The following is an 18,890-nucleotide window of genomic DNA, read 5'->3' on the forward strand; positions in this document are numbered from 1 at the left end:
TTAGACTTTGAAGTAGATGATTGGGTATGTTTGAAAGTTTCTCCTATGAAGGGTGTTATGAGATTTGGTAAGAAGGGTAACCTTACTCCCCGGTATATTGGTCCTTACAGAATATCCAAGAGGATTGACAATGTAGCTTATGAGTTAGAGCTACCACAATAGTTAGTAGCAGTTCATTTCGTATTTCATGTCTCCATGTTGAAAAAGTGCATGGGAGATCATTCACTTATCATACCAACTGAAGACATTTGTATCAAGGATAGCTTATTTTATGAGGAGATTTCGGTTCAGATTCTAACCGTCAGGTTCACAAGTTGAGGACAAAGGAGGTAGCATCAGTAAAAGTTCTTTAGAGAAATCAATTTTTTGAGAAAGCTACTTGGGAAGCTGAGGAGGATATGAAGAAGACATATCCACATCTCTTTGAGCCCAGAGAAATTCCAGATCAAGGTACTAATTCTCTTATTAGTGCTCTTTAAATTGATATGCTTGAAGTGTTAGATTTGCTTGTTGGGTGTCTAAATTGATGTTACACCCTTAGCTTACTAAGAGTAATATCATTCGAGGAGGAAAGTCTCCAAGGGGGAGGTATTATAACATCCCGCTATTTGATAGAACTAGAAAGAGCTAGAATTAGAAAGAGTGATTTTTGGAAATAATAAAAATCTGGAAATTTGACAAGAGTTAGGTTGAGAATGAGTTTTGGGTCAACTTTAACCAACTATGACTCCTAGCTCAAGATGAGTTAGGTGTGTTTCCAGATACTGTAGGAAATATCTTTGAATTATCTTTCCAACGCCGCTGAGTTTTCTCAATTCCGAGTTCATATGAGCGAGATATGCCTATTTGAAGTTAGGTTGTTTAAATAAGGAATGTCTAATCCGGATTTTTGGAAGGGTAGTTTGGTTTTTTTCCTACCCAATTAATTTATTTTGGTTTTGAGGAGTTCAATTGGAGTCTAAACTGAGTTAGTTAAGTTTATGCATTCAAAAATCACGCTAGGGCTTTGAGATAAGAGAAAGAGGAGGAAAGGACAAGAAAAATCAAGATTTCATCGTCATCGTGAGGAATTGATTGCGGGTTTCGTCAAGGGTTCAATCCTACGATGTATGTGAGACTTTCATAACCTTGGGTTCATTCACCCACATGCCAAACATGATTATTTCAGCATGAATTCGTCCTAAAAAGATTGGAAGTTTGAATATTTTTTATGTGTGTTCTTGAATTTCTTCGTTCTTTAGTTTGGGAAAGAGATTTAGAAGTTCTTGAGAGTATAATGTCGATTGTTCAAGTGTTTTGAGTTTGATTTTAGTGTAAATATACTAGGTATTTGATCTAAAGATAAATTGAGAAAAAATAATCGAAATTAGGCGAATTGGGGCTGGAAAATGGAGAAGGAAAAAGTCGAGCAGGTTTTGGCACGCAAGTATGCGTCGCGAATTTGCTCCCCCAGTGTACAAAAATCACCTCCGCATCACGGAGAGGATGTGGACTCCTCAGCTTCAAAATTAAATTTCACGATCAATTATTTAAATACATCTCCACGTCACGGACTTGCTCCAAGACGGTGATTTCTTGATCGTTTCTCATGTTTAACTATCTAAAAACACTCTTAAACATCATGAGATCCTTCCTATCACATATTACAATCCTTGAATCCATAAATTCAAATTCAAGGAAAGTTAAAAGTCAAGTCTAGAAGTTAAGGGTCAAGTCAAGAGAAGTTCATAAAGTATTTCAAAAGTTTTTCACAAACGTTTTCACTTTGTTTTAAGATTTTAGTTTTGAGTTAAGAAAAGAGTAAAGAGCTGAGTTCATTTCTTCAATGATTATACAGGGACTAAGTATTCCCAAGAGTTTAAAATGTTTCCACATTTGAACAAGAAAGAGAAACACCGATTTCCAACGGAGCTTTTAAGCTAAGTTTTGAGTAATTATCTCAAATCAAAGAAAGAGTTTTGTTTTTACAAACGCATGAGCTAAGTATATTTTGGGAGTAGTATTGAGCACCAATATGGGGACGCGAGTTCATAATAACTCAAGTTTCCATAAACCATGAAGCCATCATGGGTAGAAAGGTTCATACTTTTTAGATAACACCTAAGTGCTTTTTAGAATAGTCTAGTGGATCCACTTAGTTAAGGTGTTCTTTATGAAGGCAAAGTATAGGACAGTTCTGGCAGCATGGGCAACACGTTGTATCATTACTTAGGCTGATAGTGGTGGATGTTGGTTAGAGAAACTCCCACATAAACTATATTACTTTATTATATGAGTAAGTTGAGTTCTTATCGCATTTCTTTAACAAACTGAGTTGCTTCATATTGTTTTAAAAGTTTTCCATATATTGCTTGTGTATTGTTGCTTTATATTGAGTTAAGTTATTCATTAGTTAAGTAAAGCCAAGGTAAGTGTTCCGTTCAGATTCTTTTCAAGCTTATGTTATGTTTAGCATTCCACTCCCATACTCGTACATTCAATGTACTGATGCCCGTTGGCCTGCATCATAAAATGATGTAGACACAGGTAACCAAGATCTGCATCCAGCGCCTCATGATCCAGTTGAGCACACAGATTCAGTTGGTGAGCCTCCTTACTTCTGGAGGATCCTTTTCACATTTGTTTAGCTTTTCAGTTGTTAGGATGATCGGGGTGTTCTTGTCCCTACATCCCTCCTTGTTTTAGAGTCTTCATAGATGAGCATCTATAGTTCATTAGACTTTCCATTTTCAGTTGTATACATTAAGACTTGAGTTTCCATTTCGGCTAACTTTTATATTTATTTAAAACAATGCATGAATTATCCTTTTTAGACTATCTCTTATGTTTAAGTGTTTCGCTGAATAAGTAAGACATGCCAAGGTTCTCTTGGGGCCAACAATGGTTCTCCAGTGCTGGCCACGTCCAGGGTGTAGGCTCGGGGCATGACATTCCGGTTAAATATTACACTAGGTATCCTTTTTATTATTTATTTAAGGAGGAAAATAGTTTCTAAAAATTTCCATGATAAATATCGTATGTCTTTGGAAAAGATTTGCAAACCATATGTTTTTTGAATGAATTTTTCTTAGCAAATAGTGTTGTCTTTAAAATTCTTTAGTTTGCAGAATGAGATATGCATATTTTGGTTAGATAAGATACTATGTCAAAATGTTTTAGTTGGAAGGATATTTGAAAAGAAAAGCATATCTATGTGATAATCTAAGAATATGCTTTATTCTGCTTGGAGAATAAAAAGGAATTTTTTTTGTAGTTTTATACTCAGTATAAAATTTGATTGTGACTAAAATCTTTTGTAGTTTTCTACTCTGTATAATTAAATTGTGCAATTAGTTTGAAGAATATAAAAACTTCACCAAATAAGTCAGTGTTGTACTTTTGGTTTTCTACTCCGTTTGAATTTGAAACTGATTTGAAGTTATAAAAACTTCATCCACATTCAAAGTTCATTTGATGGACTATTTGAAGAATATAAAATTTCATTGTTAAATAGAAACAAATTGTACAATTTTTTTGTCTTCATTGTTAGTATTCTAAATACCAAGTGGTATATCTAATTGTGATAGCAAGAAAACAAAAAGGACTAGTGACTTAAAGTCAATGATTTTGTTCCTACGTGAGGTGGCTCTATGGAATGAACTTTGATATTGTGTAAAGATTATCAAAGAGAATTGAAGCACTCTAATCCTTTTGTAGAATAATATTTCCAAAAGAGGTTTCATGCTTTCAATGGCAATTTGATAGTATGGAGAAAAAATATGTGCAAAATTTATTTTCAAATACTTTAAAAATATATTGATAAAGATAAATTATGATTTAGTGACATTCTTGTATTCTGTTTGACCCCACAAAACTTTTTGATATACAAAATAGTTGTTTTCTTTTATGAAAGAGTGTCACTTAAAATGTTGGGATTTTTTTTCATAAAAATATTTGTCTATTAAAAATAGGGGTGTCAAAAATGAATTCAACCATAGGTAACCCGCCCAGAATTTTAAGGGTTGGACTCAAGATAATTTAAGGTTCAATATCAACCCATTCAAGAATAAACCATTTTAAGAGAATCTCAATTGAGCTCAATTCAATCTCCAATTTCAACCCTCTTTAAAACTCTTTAATAAGATATCTTCCTATATTAAAGGTATGAATTATTATCTATTTAACATCTTTTAGGATTTATCTATCCATTTGTTACTTCTTTTTTTTAAAAAAATCTTCAGCTGAAATTTAAATTGTGATTATAAAAGTTAAATATGACTATGTTAAAATTATTGAGATTAATTGGGTCAAATTGGGCGGTTCAAGACACAACCCATTTTTAGCCCATTTGAACCCAACCCATTTGAGCCCAAAGTAAACTTGGGTGGGTCAAGACACAACCCAATTTCTATTTCAACCCATTTTAGTATCATCAATTTCGACCCAACCCGCCCATTTGACATCCCTAATTAAAGTATAACTATGTGTATACAAATTAATATTTGTCGAAAGTTATTTGTCATGTTTGTGTTGTAAAAGAAACATTTGGGCCATATTGCCCTTATTGGACCCACGAAACCATGTTTTGGGTAATTCTATAACAACAAAATTGAAATTTATACAAAGGTCCTTCTGAAAAGAAAAGGAAATTTGACAATGTGCTGACTCTAAACAATGTTTGTATCAGATAAAATGTACTAAGTAGAACAAAATATTTGTGAGAAAAAAACTACCTCACAAAGGGCATTTCAAACTCAACATTTTTATTTGTTCTTACTTGCTTGAGTCAAACTATTTGTGATATGAACGCTCAGGACATGTCAATTACAAAACATTGTCAGGAAAACGGATCAACTTAGAAGCTTTGTCTAACTTTGAGTGCAATAAATAAAAATGTCAAATTTGTGTTGAATCTATGTATGTTAAGCATTCTTATAAATCTGTTGCAAAGAATTCTAATTCCTTAGAGTTGATTTATATGGACATTTGTGATATGAAATCAACACCATCGCGTGGTGGTAAAAAAGTATCTCATAACTTTTATTGACAATTGCATTAGATACGATTATGTCTATTTGTTGAATAGTAAGGATGAAACAATAGAAATGTCTAGGCAATACAAAATTGAAGTTGAAAATCAGTTAGGAAAAAGATAATGTTATAGGGATGGAGAGTATAAATCTCCTTTAGTCGAAATATGTTTGGGAAGTTGAATTATCCATCAAACTACTATCAGACTCAACTTAATCTAATGGAATTGCAAGATAAAAAAATAAACTTTGAAGGAAATGATGGATGCATTACTTATAAGTTCAGTTTTACCACGAAACTTGTGTGGAGAAGCTATCTTACAACAAAATGGAAGAACAAAAAGTTTTGTTTGTACAGAAAGAAAGCAATAAAAAGTTTTTTTTTTGTTCAGGACACAATCTATCCCATATGAGAAATGAAAAAGAAGGAAGTCCAACTTCAAAAATTTCAAAGTGGTGGGGTGTCTAGCCAAATTCCAAGTTCCTATGCCAAAAGGATCAAAATCGGACCTAAGAATGTGAACTGTAAAATTAGACTTGACTAGTCTAGTGAAGGGTCTAAAAAGACCTTGGAAAAACCCAAAGGAGATTGTACTTGATAAGTAAATTCAGAAGCATAGTAAATGTCAAAGGACATCTACTTCCTTCAAATTTGATTTTGTAACATTTCTTCTTGAAAATAAGTCTCATATATTTAATGAAGCTATGTCTACTGCGAACTACATCTTTGGGAAAGAGGTTGTCAATAGTGAGATTGATTCAATCTTGAGTGATCACCCTTGGAGGCTGATTTATCTCCTTTGCTGCAATATATGACCTTCCAATTCATTAAATGGATGTGAAAACAACTTCTTAAATGGAGAATTGGAGAAAGAAATTTACATGGAACAACCCGAGGGTTTTATGGTTCCTGGGTGCAAACTTATTAAGTCACTTTATAGACTAAAACAAGCACCCAAACAATGATATGTGAAATTTGACCAAACCATGTTGGCAAATGGATTTAAGAATAATGAAAGTGATAAACGTGTTTATATTAAAGATACTCCAAATCACAATGCCACTGTTTGTTTTTATGTTGATGGCATGTTGATCATCATGAGAGACACTTATGACATAAATACTTCTAAACATATGTTAGAATTTTTTTTTGAAAGATCTTGGAGATGCTGATGTGATCTTAGGTATAAGAATTTTTAAAACTCCACAATGTTTAGCATTGTCATAGTCTCATTACATTGAAAATTTACTTGACAAGTTAAAGTATTTGGAGTTTAATACTTCCAAGATTCCAATAAATGGGAACTTTGCACTTTAAAAAAATGAAGGTGAAAGTGACTCAAAATTAAATTATTCTAGAGTATTGGGAAGTATGATATATGTCATGAAGTGTACGCGATCAGATATAGCATGTGTTATTAGTAAACTGAGTCGGTTCATTAATAATCCTAATAATACTTAATGGATGAAAATGAAATGATTTTAGGGTATTGAAAACATAATCAAAATTATTCGTTGCATTATAACAAATAGCCAACAGTATTGAAAGGATATAGTGATGCAAATTGGATCACTAGTAAAATGAAGAAAAATCCACAAGTGGATATGTATTTACACTTAGTGGAGGAGTAGTCTTTTGCGAATCTTCCAAATAGACGTTCGCTCGCTCTATAATAGAATCTGAGTTTATCGCTCTAGATGAAGCTGGTGAATAAGTTGAATGGCTTCAAAATTTCTTGAAAGATATTATTTAGGACCAAATATTTGGCATCATTATGCACACACTTTGATAGTCAAGACACAATACGCAGGTCATGGAGCATGATGTATAATGGAGACTCAACTCACAATGGTATGCCTGCTGTAATCTTCAAATCGAGTGACTGCTATGTAGTGATGGCTAAGGAGTGCCGATACACGATTCAAAGGTTGATAATTCTATGTCTAGAGGAGATAAGACAAACCAACACCAAAAGCAAAAAGCCACACAAAGAGAACCCCAGAAGCATAAAATTGATAACAAAAAAAATAAGAAGAAGAAGAAGAAGAAGAAGAAGAGGAAGAATCCTACTGTATCAAAATCCATTCAAGCTATGAAAAGTAAATTGTGGAACAAGAAGAGTATTAAACCAAAGAAGGGAGGGAAAGGAAAGATACCAAAGTATTTAAACATTGAAAAATACACTACTAAGATTCCAGAAGTGCATCACATCTCCGACAATGAGAAGGCTTTACACAACACCACAAGAATGCAAGAACACAACAATAGCAATAGAGAGATGCAAACCATCTCTCAAAGAAGCACCAACCTAGTGGAAGATCTGTCTGACTCAGGAATACATGTTACTCTATCTAGGACTAATAATTTCAAAGATATTAATGGGCAGCTTATAGTAGATTTGATACCTCTGAGAATAGGTAACTTTCAACGGGTTGAACAAAATCACATCATATGAATATGAACAGCATAATCGAAGAATCACATGATCAATTTGGACAAGATCAGGAGCAAGGGGCTATTTCTATTCTCAAAGATTCCGAGAATCCCTTGGAAAAGAATATTCAGGATATCAATGACAAAAATGGTCTTTCTGAGAAAGGCCCAAAACAGAGGAAAGAAAGAAAAAAAGAAACTGAAGCAGATGATATCTTTTAAGATATCTTTCTTCATGTAGAGAGTTATTAAAAGGAAACTTCCTATCGATAATATCATTATGATATTTGGTATTCATGTGGATAATAGATGTACTTGTTGCACTATCTCTCAACTGGACACACTAGACCAAGTGTTCACCACTAGTGATTTAGCAAGTTAGGAATCAGATGGCCAGCCCTTTTGGAATACTTCATAATTCCAACATTGTCCAGGGCACTTTGGATTATTGTGGCAGTCTACTGTAAAAAAAAAATAAAGTACACAAGTTGTTGCTCCATCTCATTCCTTGTTTCACCCTCAGGGAAATTTGGAAAGTAAGAAATGCAAAAGGGTATGATAACAGAAATACATCTCTTTTCAGAATTACTAATCAAATCTTGTTTAATGTACATGCAACTATATCCAAGAAATTCAGTAGAATGGATGCTAATTGGGGACAAAGGCTTCACGATCTATAATTTTCTTGGTATAAGGCCACCAAATCTTAATACTCTAGGAATTCCTTATAACCTTAATTCACATCAAAATACCTTCCCATATTAAGGAATTATTTTCAATATATCCAATATTAGAAATCATCGAATTTGGAGTCTATATGCATTTAACGAATGGCTTGGTCATATTTTGGATATTTCGAGCATTACAATGAACCACCATGAAGGACTAATGGAGAGGCCTCAACTTTAGTAGAATCTCTAACTGAAGAAGAAGCTTTCCTAGATGGAAACACCTAGATATATAGCTTAGACTAGCGTAGCTGTTTCCATTTTTTGTATTACATGTGAAGAGGTGTTAGGCCTTATGTCCCCCTCTCTTGTAATTATTTTATTATTAATGAGCAAGACATTTTTTGAAAAAGAAAGTTGATATTTGCTTATCACCAGAATATTGCCACAAAATACTGAGTTGTTTGGTTTGAATAATAATTTGTTTTTGATTCCATAGAAATTAAGTCTAAACTCACACATATCCTAACATTTGGTATCACTGATTTGATACTTATGACTTGTGAGTTATAGCTATTCCAGAAGGAACTAGATCTAGAGTGGTAGAGGACAGGCTTGTAAGGTATGACGACGAACTGGATGAGCTCTTGCAAAATCAACAAGCAGTTTATAATACACCAATCGGGATTCAGGGTACGCTTGAGTTGATAATTGATATGTTGAATAATCATGAAAGGGTACCTCCTCGAGATGCAGGTGACCAGCAACAAGGATATGGCATCATTTCCGTTCCAGCTCAGCATAATCGATAGAACAGGCTCTAGATGGTTCCCATCCCTCCTCCTAAGTTATGGCTTCAAAAATGTGAGAGATATTTTAATCTGTATAGAACGTCTGAGAACAAAAAAGTAGAGTCTGATGCTCTTTACTTGAATGGTTTAGATAATGCATGGTATCATTCATTAGGAATAGGGGTGTTTGACTTGGTCCGTATTCATTGAGGATCTATGTGATAGATTTGGTGTGGAACACTTAGATGATATAGTGGAGGAGTTTAATAGGCTCGAACAAACTGAATCTTTGGATATGTTTCTGGACAAATTTGAAGATCTTAAAACTCAAAGGTTGGTAAGAAATCCAACTTTTGTTGAGTCTTATTTTGTTTCTAGTTTTATTGGGGCCTTAAAAGAAGAGATAAGATTTGTTGTAAAGATGTTTAAGCTCACCTCTCTTAGGTTTGACATTGAGTAAGCAAGAATGCAAGAGAAGGCTATTGAGAATGCCCTTAAGAAGAACAAAAATGCCTTCAACCCTATTGGAAATGCAGATGTTGTTAAGAGCACTAGTATGATGGCAACTAGGCCTACTACTTACAGGTTGAGCCCTGAGGTTTATGAATACATGAAAAACAATCAATTGTGTTTTAGATATGGTGATAAATATGGACCTGGTCATCAATGCAAGAGGAAATAACTAAACTGTCTAATAGGAGAACTTGAACCTAATCAGGTAGTAGAAGAAGCTAATGTAGAGGTTGAGGATATCGCTCACAATATAATTATTGAAGGTGAGATAGAACAAGAGATGGAAGAAGTTGGGTGTCTAAGTGCACTCAACCTTACGGGGGTAAACACTATTTTGGTAAAAGGAACCGCGAAGAATAGGCATCTGGCCATACTCGTAGACTTTGGAATCATATACAACTTAATTGATAAGAGTACTGTTAAAGAGACTAGTCACAAAGTGAGCTATTGTCCTCCCGTAAGAGCGACAGAGTCGGATAGAAACTATGTCATGTGCACTTCACATTGCCGAGGGTTTTCTTGGAAGATGTAGGACATGCCCACTTTATTCCTTCAGGAGGATGTGACATAGTACTTTGTAATGATTGCATTACCAACTCACAATAATTAATAAGAGAAGTATAAAAAAATATGGATTGTATTAAAAATCTAAACTTTTTAAACTCTCCTCAAAAAAACATTCTGAATAATATATTTGAAATCTCAATTTCTTTTGAGACATAATTGAGTTTTAGAAACCCATAAAAACTCATTTTTGTCTATGATAAAGAAAAGAAAAGTTTGATCCTTCAATCAGAACACAGTAAATACAGAGGCATTCCTTCTGGATCAAGCTCCCACAAACCTCGCAAGCTACCAACTCTCTCTTCTGTCAAGTGAAAAGTAGGAATTTGATGACAGAACCTGAGATGCTCTGATACATATATTTTCACTACTTTGTCAGCCTCTTCTTCTTCCACTCTAGCCATGTAGACATACTTGAAGCCTTTTACCAACGCTAAGAACCTCACATCTACATAATTATCGGAAACATCCACTATTTCAATAATCTCATATTGGAAATCTTCTAGATTATTACCTTTCATCAGCTGAGCACTCCAGTTTTTGTATACTGCCCAAACTTCACCTGTTCTAGGGAAGATCTTGTATACACCGTTCTTCAAAGGTTCTGCAGCAACTACATGTGAAAAGTTGTTGGTTACAGCATATTTGTGTTCAGCTTACTATTTTGAAACTTAAACAGTCGACAACCAATTGGCATTGTTTTATCATGCCACCATATTGTACTTTTAGGGAGTGGACACGAATAAAACCATGCCACATGCAACACAAATTCAGGGATAAGATATATCTTCTTTATCTGCCAATAGTACCGAGGCAATGCATCTTAATCGCTGTATATCGCCCAACATTGACCAATTTGAAACTTCTCTGGTGATCTCTTATCAGCAAATTTGTAAAAGTCAGGTTCAGGAACCTGATTAGGTACTGATGCAACCTAATTTTCAGCAGAATTCACAGAGTCCATGAAATTAATTGTCGCTCTTTGGTCTATGGGTGAAGCAAAAACGCCTATTTGGTAAGTAGGTAAGGAGGCAGGGTCTAGTTCAAAAGGATCCTTCAGGAACATCATCCTTCTCCATCAACTCTTCGGCAATGCCTCTAGCCTTGGTGGCCTCTTTTTTGTTGCAGTCCATCACTAGTCTAGAATGAAAAAAGATCAATCATTCATCATAAAGATAAAAAATTTATACAAAAATCAAACTTCAAACCATAAGATTAAAGAACCCCACAAACCAAAAAAAGATAAACGACAACTCTTTGATTGATGAAAACAAAAAAGAACTAGACTTTGATTTCTATACAAAAACAAATACAGAGTGTTGACGAAGAAACTTACAGTGAAGTTGATAACTTGGGTTGTTTGAGAAAGCAAATGAAAGAGGTTTGGAAGCAAAGGGAGAATGAAGAAATTTGTATATATAGGAAAATTGTCAAGATTATGGTAATACATTATGTCTTGATGAGTAGGATCCAGGAGGATTAGTAATTTCTCTTAATTGTTTACAACATTTTATTTGATTTAATTTGATGAGTAGGAGGCACGAGGATAAATTTTAAGCTTTATTTTATTTAATTTGATGAGTATGATTCAAAAGGAAAATTTTCAAATTTTAGTTCTTGTGATATTATCTTAAGCATTTAATTTGATGAGTAGGAGCTAAGAAAGTTAAATTGAAATGTTATTTCATTTACTTTAATGAGTAGGAGCCAAGAAGGTAAATTTTGACTTTTAGTTCTTTTATTTTCTTAAGCATTTAATTTGATGAGTAGTACTATAGGAGAGTAAATTTGGGATTTTACTTAATTTAATTTGATGAGTAGGAGTCAAGAAGGTAAATTTTGAATTTTAATTTTAGTGATATTTTCCCAAATATTTAATTTGATGAGTAGGAGCCAGGACCTCGGAGATTAAATTTTGAATTTTATTTTATTTAATTTGATGATTAGGAACAAAAATGGTAAATCAATAATCTTTTAAAAAATGGATCATTTCTTACGTCAAATATAGTAATTTTTTAATGTTTTCTCTTGAATGAACTTTATTACCTAACCAATTAATTTATTCACTTAGATTGCGTCAAAGTTTTGTTATTTTAACCTTCACTATAAAATTTATATCACAAATATCTTAATGCTTTGAAGTGATGTTGCTCAACTAAAATTTAATCTCACAATCTCCTCAAGAACAACAAAATATAATGGCATCGTTAATCAGGAGACCTTCAATTAATTAATTACAATCAAAATGTAGTTAAACAAATATAAATAATAAAAATGACTCAATTATAGAAAAACATATAAAGTAATGTACAGTGTGCTTTGTCTCTACAAAGTCCGCCTACCCCTTAACAATTTATTTGTTGGGTTTTAAAAGGTTTGAATGGAAAGTGAAGAGTTGCGACTTTTATGAAGAGTTGTGACTTTTATGAAAGGTTGTGACCTTTCAGAAGGGTTGTAAATTTTCAAGGGTTGTGACCTTTCCGATAAGGCACAATAAACATTTATTCATACTACCCTTTGTTGTCTAGAAATAAAGAGATTTCCTTTGATTTTATAACAACCAATTTTCTGGACTTCTTCTACTACAAAATTTAGCATTCTAAGTGTACTCTACTACCGTTGAGTGGTTCGCCGACATTATGTGTATAGGTATCGATGCACCGGTGAGTAAGATCGTTCTATCATGAGAGGATATTTTCAGTTAACCTTGGATACTTAAGGGGAATAATTTCCTTAAGGACATACGTACTTTGCATTCAGTGGGCTCGATTTCTTCTTTGATAAAAATATTTTATATATTATTTCTAATCTGTTTCTGATTCTAGTTTCTCTACTGATTTATTTTTTTAGTTTGTTAAATACTCTTTAAACTTTTTTTTTTCTTACCAAGTTCTTCAAAGTTTTTACACTAAGTATCTTAACAAAATTAATATACTGTTGGTATATTTTGTATTCTACTAATTGAGGGAAACTGGTCATGGAAGTACAATATTATTGCACTACTTTTCTAGAATTTGGTGCCTTGTTTAGCAAGGTCGAAGTGATAATGTACCAGAAGAATTGGTTGTATTCTGGTTAAAGATTATACCAGGTCACCTTCTCATTATTTATATAAGGAGGAAAATGGTTTCTAAAAGTTTACATGATGAATATCGTATGTCTTTGGAAAAGATCTGCAAACCATATGTTTATTGAATGAAGTTTTCTTAGCAAATAGTGTTGTCTTTAAAATTCTTTAGTTTGTAGAATGATATATGCATATTTTGGTTTGATAAGATACTATGTCAAAATGTTTTAGTTGGAAGGATATTTGATAATCTAAGAAGTCCTATATTAACTTTTGAATATTGCCTCTTAATAAGGTATAAATTCTTTTACCTTTTTGCCCTATAACTATTCAACAGCTCCCCAAAAGAGTAGTGGTGTTAGAATTAATGCATCCACATTAATGTTTAGTCTTCCATAATTGTATCTTAGTTTTTCAAGAAGTTCTTTAAGAGATTGTAATACATGCATCTAGTTAATTGTGATACATGCATTTATTTATTTGTGCAAGACCTTTGGTTTCACACTTAACTACTATAAATAGAGATGTAATTGATGATTCTAATCATCTCAAGTGGCCTTAAGTCTCTTATATAAAACTTGAGCATTCTCTGAAGATATTTCCTACATATCCTTCTTCAGTTATTCTTACTCCGTTTTTTTTTGTGGAACTAATTTTGAATACTGGAAGATAAGAATGATAACACAGTTGAAAGCTGAAGGTTTGTGGACTATTGTTGCAAATGGCTTTGAAGAGCCAGAAAAAGATGGTGAACTTACAACAACAGAGATGAAAAATCTTGAGGCTAAGTATCGCCAAGATGCAAAAGCCTTTAGCAAAATCCAAATGGGAGTCTCAGGAGCATATTTTACAAAAATTAAAACTTGTGAGACTGCAAAACAAGTTTGGGAGTCTCTGGAAATTGAGGTGTATGGCGATGAAAAGGTACACACTATAAATCTTCAAACTCTTAGAAGAGACTTTCAAAATTTGAAGATGATAGAATCTAAAAGCATAGATGAATATTGCACAAGAGTCCTGAATATTGTCGATGAAATCAGAAATCATTGTGAAACAATTTCTGACCAATAAGTTGTGGAAAATATTCTAATTAGTGTCACAGAGAAATATGAGTATATTGTTGCTATTAGTGAGGAAACGAATGATCTTTCTAAGCTTTCCATCAAAGATCTAGTTGGATCATTTCGTGCAAATGAGAAGCGAAGATTTTTCGTGAATATCAACCCAAAGAGATGTCTTTCCAATCTAAAACCAATGAGAATTCTCAAAATTTCTCAAAAAATCAACAAAAGAAGAATTACAATCCAAAAAAGAAGCAGAATTGTGATTATTCTTCTAAGAAGGTTGAACAAAAAGGTGAGAAACGTAGTAGTCTTGTTTGTACAATTTGCAAAAGGACTAATCACAATGCAGAAAAAATTTGGCACAAAGGCAAGCCCCAATGTAATTTTTGTAAAATGTTTGGCCACATTGAGAAGGATCGTTGGCACAGGCAACGGGAGCAAGAAATTTTTTTGTGAAAAACAGGAGGAAGAAAGGGAAGAAAACCTTTTATTTGCTTCTCAATCTGATGCTTCAGCAAAAAGTAATGAATGATATTTTGATAGCGGTTGTAGCAACGACATGGTTGGAGATGAAAATACTTTTCTCTCAATCAATAGTAGCATCACTACTAAAGTGAGAATGGGGAATGGAGCCTTAGTTGATGCAAAAGGTAAAGGTACTATTTCAATCAACATAAATGGGAGCGGTAAGCAAATTCATGATGTTCTTTATGTTCCTGACTTGGAAAAAAATTTGCTTAGTATTGATCAATCATGAAAAATGGTTATTCTCTTGTGTTTAGAGATAATTATTGCAAGATATATGATAAAGATTAAAACAGATGAAGTCATTTTTGAAGTAGGGATGATAAAAAAAATTTCTTTACAATTTCATTACAATGCATTTAAAAATGAAGTTGTAGATGATTCATGGGTTTGGAACAAAAGATTTTGTGACTTGAATTTTCATAGTTTGAAGTTTCTCAAGCAAAAAGACATGGTGCAAGGCCTTCCTGAGATACACACTGAGGTGGATCCATGTGAAAGTTGTATAATGGGAAAGTAACATAGAAAGTCTTTTCCAAAAGGGATGTTTTGGAAAGAAAGTGTACTTTTTGAACTAATCCATACCGACATTTGCGGAACGATCAAGACTCCATCTCTTGGAAGTCAAAGGTACTTTCTAATCTTTATTGATGGCTTTTTATGAATTACTTGGGTTTATTTCTTGAAAGAAAAGTCAGAAGCATTTCCTACATTCAAGAAATTTAAAGCCTTTGTTAAGAAGCGAAAAAGTTACAGCATCAAAACCATTTGCAATGATAGAGGAGGTGAATACGCAGGTCGAGAATTTGAAGAATACCGCAAAAATGAAGGCATTCAGAAGCAGCTTACAACAGGGTACACTCCTCAACAAAATGGGGTATCTGAAAAAAGAAATAGAATAATTGTTGAAATGTCCAGAACTATGATAAATGAGAAAGGGCTGCCAAAATATTTTTGGGCAGAAGCAGTACATACAGCGGTGCACATCCTCAACGGGAGCCCGACAAAGGCATTGAAGGACAAAACACTAGTCAAAAATGAAACCTTTTGTAAGTCATTTTAAAATTTTTGGGTGTATTTGTTATGCTCATATACCTGCTGAGAAAAGAACAAAATTGGATGAAAAAAAGTTAAAAATGTATATTTCTTGGTTATAGTGATGTGACAAAAGGCTAGCTTTTCAATGTTAAAACTAACAAACTTGTTGTTAGTAGAGATGCCATTTTTAATATAAAAAAAAACATCATGGAATTGGAAGGATAAAAAGATAGAGAATACTTCTATCATATCTTTAGCTGTTTCAAATCAAGAAGATGATGAGGAATAAGAAGATGTCCCTCAAGGGGGAGAAATTCAAGATTCATATGATGAAGAACCGCCTCCAAGAGGAACAAAAATGTTGAGTGACATTTATCAGAGATGTAACTTAGCCGGTGTTGAGCTAGAAAATTATGAGGAGGCAATAAAGCATGATGTTTCGAAGAAATCCATGGCAGAAGAAATTCAGATGATAGAAAAAAAATATACTTGGAAGCTTGTGGCTATACCCAAAGAAAGAGAAGTTGTGAGTCCAAAATGGATTTACAAAATCAAACTCAATCTGGAAGGAGATATTCAAAAGCACAAAGCAAGGTTGGTTGCTAGAGGGTTCACGCAGAAAACAAGGTATTGATTTTGATGAAGCTTTTTCTCTAGTTGCTCGGCTTGAGTTAGAACCGTAATTGTTGTTATTGCACAAAAGAAATGGAAGATATTTCAACTTGATGTTAAATCTGCATTTCTTAATGGAAAACTTGATTTAAGAGACTAGTACTTATGTTGAGTAACCTCAAGGATTTTTTGTTCAAGGGGGAGAAGAGAAGGTGTATAGGCTAAAAAAAAGCTCTTTATGGATTAAAACAATCTCCAAGAGCCTGGTACAATGAAATTGATACATACTTTCTGAAAAATAATTTTCAGATAAGTAAAAGCGAAGCCACGTTGTATGTGAAGTAAGAACATGGCAGCATTATCATCGTTTGTCTCTATGTGGATGATGTGCTCTTTATAGGGAATGATGTGAAGATGATGCAACAATTCAAGCAAGACATGATGCAAGCCTATGAAATGAGTGATCTTGGGTTGCTTAATTATTTCTTGGGCATCGAAGTTTCTCAAGTGAAAGAAGGAATTTTTATTTCTCAAAAGAAGTATACTAAAAGTATTCTTCAAAAATTCAAAATGATGGATTGCAGGTCTGTGGCCATACCATTAGTAGCAAATGAGAAGTTTAGAAAAGATGATGGAGAAAAGAAAGCTAATAGCTCACTTTATAGGAGCTTGATTGGAGGCCTGCTATATCTTACTTCAACAAGACCTGACATTATGTTTGCTGCTAGTTTATTATTCAGATTCATGCAACAACCAAGCCAGGTGCATTTTGGATTGGGCTGGAACTATAGATGATTATTCTTTCTCATTTGGATAAAGTATTTGTTCTTGGTTATCAAAAAAACAAAGTGGTGTTGTTCAATCCACTGCCGAAGCTGAATATGTCTCAGAAGCTACGGCAACTTTTCAAGTTATTTGGCTTAGGAGAATATTTGAAGACATTGGTGAAAACAAAAAAAAGAGGGACTGTTTTGTATTGTGATGATAAATCACCAATTGTAATTACCAAGAATCCAGTCAACCATGAAAGATCAAAGCATATTTCCATCAAGTATCATTTTATCTAAGAAGCACAAGAGAAAGGCGAAATTCAATTGCACTATTGCCAGACAGGAGAACAACTTGCTGACATCTTCACCAAAGCACTTCCTAGAGAAAATTTTTGCTATCTTCGAGAACGCATTGGAGTTGTTAAGCAAATGTACAAGGGGGAGTGTTGGAATTAATGCATCCACATTAATGTTTAGTCTTCCAAAATTGGTCTCTTAGTTTTTCAAGAGGTCCTTTAGGAGTTTGTAATACATGTATCTAGTTATTTGTGCAAGACTTTTGGTTTTACACTTTACTACTACAAATAGAGATGTAATTGATGATTCTAATCATCTCATGAAGGGGCCTTAAGTATCCTATATAAAACTTGAGCATTCTCTCTAAGATATATTCTCCTTCTATATTTTCTACAGGTGGAACTCCGTTAACCCTTTATCATCCACCATGCAACCACCTACCCTCCATTTCCTTATGTGTAGTTAAATATGAAATATGGACCATTTACCTACAATTTTTCATGAACTGGAATAAAAGAAGAATTATGTGGAAGTGGGGGTTCGTAATCGAATTCAAGGGAGTAGGAAATAAACAACTAACTTGGCTTCTATGGCTGATATTGGTTTTAGATTAATCAGCTACTAGTGACAGGATCGTACATCAGAAGAGTTGTTGTAATGCGGTTATAACCGCAACTGACAGGACAGAGAAGAGCATGATTTCATTGGTAACTTCCTCACCTCTTCCTCTGATCCTTTCTTTCTTCTTTCTCTTCTTCTTCTCCAACTCTCACTAATTATATTCTCCTTTTCTTTCTTGCTACAAGTTCCATTTCTACATGGGAGCTCAGTAGTGTATTAGTCCAATTTATTTCTATTAGTTGTAGTGGTCACTGTTTATCTTAATATCAGAAAATGTCCCAAAAGTGTCTAGTCATTTAGGTCATTTGATTCCTTCTAATAGTTGTTATTTTCTATCAGACGCGCCATGGAGGGACCATCCGGCGAGGCCATGAGGTGGTGCGTGGGCATATATCGCCTAAAACAAGCAGAAACCCGACTATTATATTTAAGTTATTAAAAGTGTAGTACAAAGAGAATTTGGCTTCTTTTATAAGCTAACATGATAACCTGCGAACCACCCCAATGAAAGAATTGAATCAAAACTAGACTTTGCTTTTACAATCACAGCTCTATCGAAGCCAGATCCTAGGGCATCAAATTTTGGAGACCCAAATGTCAAAGCACGAATCACGACTCACAATGGTTTGCCTGCTGTAATGTTCAAATCGAGTGACTACTAGCTGAGGAGTATAGATACATGATTATTGGCAAGTTCGTTTGAACAAGGCCTAACATAGAACGCATTCACTCAATCTTCACTGAAAAGATATCTCTTAAAGGATCGTCAAAATAGGTGTATATGATTTTCGTACGGTCTTTATTGATGTCACAAATGATGTTGATTGTAAAATAGTATGGTTCAAAAGGTCAATTGAAATAGACGGTATGGTTATGTGGCTTCAAAAATGAACCCCCGATAAAGACTCTCCTATTGT

The sequence above is a fragment of the Solanum verrucosum genome, unplaced genomic scaffold, assembly GCF_900185275.1.
Source record: "Solanum verrucosum unplaced genomic scaffold, falcon-dt-bn FXZP01000071.1, whole genome shotgun sequence".
In the NCBI taxonomy this organism is placed as follows: domain Eukaryota; kingdom Viridiplantae; phylum Streptophyta; class Magnoliopsida; order Solanales; family Solanaceae; genus Solanum; species Solanum verrucosum.